General features: G+C 41.3%; 1 protein-coding gene across 4 annotated transcripts in view; it reads right to left on the bottom strand.

The window, feature by feature from the left end:
• Otud7a (OTU deubiquitinase 7A) overlaps nt 1–6819 on the bottom strand; it is a 302969-nt gene that overhangs the window by 186581 nt on the left and 109569 nt on the right. The window lies entirely within an intron of this gene.

Raw genomic sequence — 6819 nt, 5'->3', positions numbered from 1 at the left:
TCACTCTGTAGACCAGGCTGGCCTCGAACTCAGAAATCCGCCTGCCTCTGCCTCCCGAGTGCTGGGATTAAAGGCGTGCGCCACCACGCCCGGCCGCAGAACATTTTTATAGACCGACACATGATGCCTGCATTTTCAGTGTGGGTGTGAATTTCTGAGCTGTTCAAATTTAAAACATAAGCATTTGTTGACTCAGTGGTTTCACTTAGAGAAATATATCATATTGAAATAGAAGCATTAGTGTGTTTGAGGATGTTCAATGATATTTAATGAAGAGATTTTGAAGTAAGAGGATCTAGAGAAGACCATAATGCTTTCCAATGGAGGAATATTTGGGTAAATTGGGTGTATTCATATGTGTTAAAGGCATTTAAAAGTAAATTGGACCCGACTTATTGATGTGGAAGGATGTTGTGTTGTGTGCAGCTCTGCAGTTTACGAATGGACCTTTAGTGTGGCATGCATAGTGAAAAGGCAAGAGCATGATCCAATTCTTATTTACAAATGTAGGCACAGGTGAAGCTGGCATTTGTGTATAATATTAGTGCAGGATAGCATAACCTGAATAGCATTTCTAATGTTTTAAAATTCACTTTGCTGGAAGGAAAAACTTTATTATCTTTGTGACAACAAGCATTTTGTAAAACAGTTTTCCAGGCCCAACTTGAGACCCAACCCATGTGCAAGCACCAGTCCCCAACACTACTAATGATACTCTGTTATGCTTACAGACAGGAGCATGGTGTCCTGAGAGACTCCACCCAGTAGCTGACTCAGAAGGACACCCGCTGCCAAACAGTGGATGGAGCTTGGGAACTCTTATGGAAGAATAGGAGGAAGGATATCAGCTCCCAAAGGAGATAGGAATTCCACAGGAAGACCAGAGAGTCAACTAACCTGGACCCTTGGGGCCCTCAGAGTCTGAACCACCAACTAAAGAACATATATGGGCTGGACCTGGGCCTCCCTGCTCATATGTAGCAGATGCACATCTTGGTCTTCATGTGGGTCCCAAACAACTGGGAAGGGGGCTATCCTAAAAGCTGTTGCCTGTCTGTGAGATATGTTCTTCTAGCTGGGCTGCCTTGTCGGGCCTCAATAGGACAGGAAGCACCTAACTTTGCTGAGACTTAAAGTGCCATGGTGGGGGGATATGCAGGAGGGGCCACACCTGCTCAGAGGAGAAGGGGAGGGAGTATGGAGGGAATAATTGTGGGAGGTGACAGGGAGTGGGGCAGTGAGCTAGATATAAAGTAAAAAATATATGTATTATGTATGTATATGTATATATGTGTAAAAATATGTAAAAAAATTTAAAAAGGTAACAGTTTTTCAGGGAAATCAAGTGCATCTATTGTTTCAGGGAGGGGACAAGCAAGAGGTATTAATGCCCCAGATGTGGAGCATCTTGGAGGTGTGCAGGGGAACAGGGCTGAAGTAAGAGGGCTGAAAGCCAGGAGAGAGGAGCTCACCGTGAATGGTGCACCATTCTGTGTAACTAGCATTGTGGCAGTATTGAGAGGTGAGGAGTTTGGTGGAGAATGGAAATAAGAGCACACACCTGTTCAACATAGGGGGAGTAGCTCCAGCCACCCTCACCCTCTATACTTGAGAAGCAAAAACACTCAGAGAAGAGAAAGAAAGCCATTGCCTGATCTGCTCTGAGCTAAGGCATTACAATGAAGCAGGGCAGGATCCTTAGCTCCCACAGTCCAGGAGGACCATCTGTTGCAACAGCTTTCCTCTGAGGTCAGTTATATTAGCTGGCTGGTGCTGTGAATTGCCTTGAGAGTCAGAAATCTAGTACCTGGACCCCACATGGTGATGTTTCCTGGGCCTGTACACTGAGGTACCTGCTGCCTGTCCGTGGGAAATCCAGAAGCTGCAGCGTCTTGGGTTCAGGAGAGTGCAAGCAACAATAAATCCAATGGCTTGCATTCACTCGGGACAGAATCACAGTCTATGAATAGCATTCCATCTGTAAGACTATTCCAATTACTCCTCTAGATGGCCTCCAGGTTCCTTCAAAACAATCTGCTCCCATGTGGATTCTAGACTCCCTTAAATGCTACCCTGTCTGGGAGCAGCAACTAAGTAAAGTTGTCTCTAGGGAAGACAGTGTATGCCAGGAGGGACTTTAGAAATAGCTACATTCCTGGGAGCTGCAGGATTCAACTCCGTAATTTCTGGATGGATTCTGGAAGGTTCTGGGGCATGAGTTATCAGCACAAGGCACTTTTATGTCAAGTGCTCTGGATCAAGTGGCTTGAGAGCTCTCTAAACCACTAAGCACTTGGGGCCAATGTGGGAAGCTGATAAATGCCTGCAGCTTGGTCAATTTCTGTAAAGATTACAACTTGAGTTGTAATAGCTTTCAGTCTGCAAAGTCATGCAGTTCAATACCGAGTTTCCCGAATTGAGCGTCTTTGCAGAGAACAACCAAATATCTACTCTTGCTCCACTTTTCAAGGTAAAATAAAACAAAACAAAACAAAACAATATAAAATAAAAGCATGTCTTGAAAATTGTCACAGGTCATTGCAAAATCGAGAAGAAAATAGCAATGCCAGCCAGCACCCTTTAGCCTTTTTATTAGTTAAATACTCAGCGTTGTCATTTCTAAGGAAATGTTAAGGTAACTTTGTGTGTCCTTCCCACATCACAAAAGGCAACTAGAAAGCCCCACATCTGTTTAACAACAGCACTGGAACATCTCCTATGGGCAGGCCCTTCTGGGGATCCATGGGCATCGGTGGGCAGAAGAAGCAGAGTTCCTCGGGGCTTCTTTTATACCCAAGGCATTCATTCCCTGCACAGGATGCAGAAGATGGCTGGGTACTATGGTTAATAATGTAAGCAGGACAAAGGGAGAGCTGAGGCATGTAGGAAGACATTCAGAGCAGGTCTCACTGAGAAAATGCTTCTTTAAGAGGAAGGTCCCTGAGAAAGCCGTGTCTGTACTCTGCAGACTGAGGACAGATTAGGACTCGGTTGGAATGGTATATAGATTGACAGCCACAGTCATTCCCTAAATAACTATTTATCATCCACCTGAGTATCTGACCTATCATCTTCTTGAATGTCAGGCAACATTTTTGGGATATATTTAATTACCAGGCTACTAGCTAACATTACCCCACAGGTAAGAAAGAATGTCACCAGATAGCATCTGAAGTCTAGTAGACATTCCCTACTCTGCTGTGACTCATATCCTTGATGCGCCCACCAATATATTCGGTAAACACATTGACTGTAATTGTTCTCTGACTAATGAGACCTCACGCAGTCACAACTATGATGGACCATGCCATTCAGAAAAACCTGAGTCTGTGCTTACAGGCAATGGTCACTCACATTTGACTCAGAAGAAACTCTAACTCCCTTAGGAGCAAGGGCTGTGCTTTATGTCAACAGTCTGTAACAAAAGGGAGAAGGAAGCAAGCCAGTGCAGGAACCTTGGGGAAGAGCCACTTAGGCTGAGGACCTACAAGTGGGTACATGTATCTGAAGGAAAGTGTATGATGTAGAGGTAGCCAGAACTGAGGTTCTAAGGCACAGGAAGCTCCACGATAATGGTTTCCCCTCTATGTGTACCCAGGAATCACTACAGACTTACAAGCTAAGGTAGTGGAGCTTGAATGCTTAGAGACTCTCTTTGGCTGCTGTTCTGTGTGCAGATGGCGGGGGGGGGGAGGTGGGAAGTAGGAGGAAGGAGAAGAGCTATGAGATGACTCAGGAGGCCTCTGTCTCATCCTCAGGGAGGAGGAGAAGGGACCAAGGGATGGCAGCAGGGTGATGATGAAAAGAGGCGAGATTCTGGATGTACATTGAAAACTCAAATTTAGATAAAAATCTTTTAAAATGAAGTAGAAAAGAGGAAAAAGAACCAGTAGAGGTAAGACATACAAAGAGAAAGTACTTAATGAGACTGCTGAATGTAAACTCAAATATGACACTAATTAAATGCAAAGAGACAGATGCTCCAGTTAAAAGCAGCAGGTGGGCAACTGAGTGCAAATTCAACTGTAGACTGGTTGAAAGACATCTAAGACATGATACAGAAAGGATGCAAATGGTATAGAGACACACCAGGTAACCTCAGCCAGTGGAAACTGCTGTCACTCCTTAATAGCTGACAGAATGGACTCTGACACAGCAGATGTCTACTAGGAATACAAAGAACCCTAAGTAGAAAAAGGAGATTTGAGCATATCACTGAAAGCAGTTACCTTGATACAAATAGAATCATGTCACAAGAGCTTCATATTACATGTGTGTGTGTGTGTGTGTGTGTGTGTGTGTGGTGTGCATCTATGTGTACGTATGTGGAGGCAAAAGGTTAACATCAGATGACTTCCTCATTTACTTTCCACCTTACCTTCTGAGACAGGGTCTCTCACTGAAATAGGAGCTCACTGCTGTAGCTAGATTGTCTGGCTTCCAAGATTTTCCCATCTCTGACTCCCTTCCCTCTTCTGGGGTTACAGACACATGCCACCATATGCAGTTGTGTTGGAGTTTGAAACTAAGAACCTCTTGCTTATGAAGCAAGCACTTGCCCCAACTGAGCCATCTCTCCAGACCCTCCAAAATATTTTTACAGATGGAACATTATACCTTGAGATATATCATTTTAAAGTGTTCAAAGGATAAGAACATACAAGGTATGCTCTCTGAATCTTTTCATCAAAGTAAAAGATTACCAGCAGGTTTCCATATAGTTAGAAGATATAATATATACAGCAAAACAACTAGAAGATTGCCCTCAGAAGCTAAGGGTGTTATACTGGCAGTGGGACAACTGAAAAGACCAGACAAGAACAACTATAGCCAGATGACTGTAGCAGCCAGGCAATGGGTCTTTGATAGATATGGCATGGCTGTGACCACCATGAACACATGACATAAGACTGGCACACATGCAAATGTGCAGTCACACAGACACTATTTGGGGAAAAGAAAAGGGCTTGTATAAATGGGCAGGGGATAGAAAGTCATCTTGGGGTGATGAAGAAAATAACAATTTATCAAATACAGGTAAGAAACTGTTAAAAAAATAAATAATTAAATTAAAAACCAACACAGGAAATTAGAAGACAATAATAAAAACTGGAAGCAAATAAAACAGAAACAAAAATATAGAAGAGAAAATAGGGGTAATAAGCCAGCCACTGTTTTCTGAAAGAGGAATACTAGAATAAAACACTAGGGTTGGGGAATAAGGTTCAGCTTTCAAACACAGCAGGCAGTGCTCTACTTTTAAGCTATAGCCCTCTTCTCGTTTTGAACAGGCTGTATATTGAGCCTTAAGAACATCTCAACCCACTTTAAAATGCTGACCCAATATGGTAGATGTCAACTGACACGAGAGTGGTGGGATTGGACTGCAGTGATCAAAAATAAACTATAAAGAAAAGTTCCATATAACCAGAAACTAGATAACACACATGTACATAGTTCCTGAGCTAAAAGGAGGAAGCACAAGAAAATATAAAATAATTTAAACATAAATATAATAAAATGTAAAGTTTTGAAAATATAGCTAAATTGTGCTCAGAAAGAAATTCATAGATCTAAAATACATATAGGAAAACCTCCAAAGCTTAAAGTCAATAAGCAAGTTCACCTTAAGTATATATGAAAAATAAACAAGTCAAGACCAAATGTAGTAGAAAGAAGGAAAACAGAAAGAGGTTAAAACAGTAAAATAAGAAATAAAGAATATATTGGTAATGCTAGCACTTGGAAGGCTGAGGCAGGGAGATCACCAGTTAGAGGCTTCTAACTCAACCATTTTCAAAAAATGGTGCTGTCACATTGGATGGCTGCATCTAGTAGAATGAAAATATATCCACATTTATCACTGCACACAAAACTCAACTCCAATGCATTAAAAACATCAATATGATGTCAGATATCCTGAATCTGATAGAAGAGAGAGTGGGAAATAGTCTTGGACTCATTGACACTGGAGAAACTTTCTAAACAAGACACCTACAGCATAGTCACTATGAAGAGAAATTATTAGATGGGAAGTCATGAAACTGACTACCTGTATGTCAAAAAGGACATCATCTATACAAAGCAGTAGGCTACAGAATGGGAAAGGATCCTTACTGCTTTACACATCTGACAGATGGTTAATATATTGTAGCTAGACTTTTAGCTACTATGTGTGTTTTCTTCCACCATTTCAACCACCTAACACTAGATAGGAGAAAAAAAAAAGGATAAATGGGAAAGAGGCATCCTTATTGTTAGATTACTTCCTGCTGATTAGGGGTGTTGAGTTCTTTGGGGGCAAGTATGATCTTCAACATCAGGATACCTAATTTCTTCTTATAGTTGTTTCTTTGTTTCTTAAAAAAACTGCAACTAACAGCAACCAACAAAACTGCAAACCAACTAACAACCTACCAACAGCTCCTCTTGGAGTCCTAGCATTTATATGCCTTCTGAAAAGTCCCCAGAATTCCAAACACCATACAACAACACAAACTATCTGCTGTTGGCAAAATCACACCCTTGCTAGAGCACAAGGCAAATCAGAGTCAGTTGCTGTGAACAATCTGAAGCAGCCCCATATCCCACTCCTGGGTTTAAAATAAAGACAAATTCTTATAATATTTTTATATTTTTAAAGAAACAAAAATTCTTACTGTAATCGCTAAAATATAAGAACTAGACATAATAACCCAACTAAAATTTGTATGTATGTATGTATGTATATACATATGTATACACACACACACACACACACAAAGTTTTCAAAAGTAGAAATACAAATGACTAAGAAATCCTTATAGAAATGTTCAACAT

The sequence above is a fragment of the Mus caroli genome, chromosome 7, assembly GCF_900094665.2.
Source record: "Mus caroli chromosome 7, CAROLI_EIJ_v1.1, whole genome shotgun sequence".
Classification (NCBI taxonomy): Eukaryota; Metazoa; Chordata; class Mammalia; order Rodentia; family Muridae; genus Mus; species Mus caroli.
This window is presented reverse-complemented; position numbering and strand designations above follow the sequence as displayed.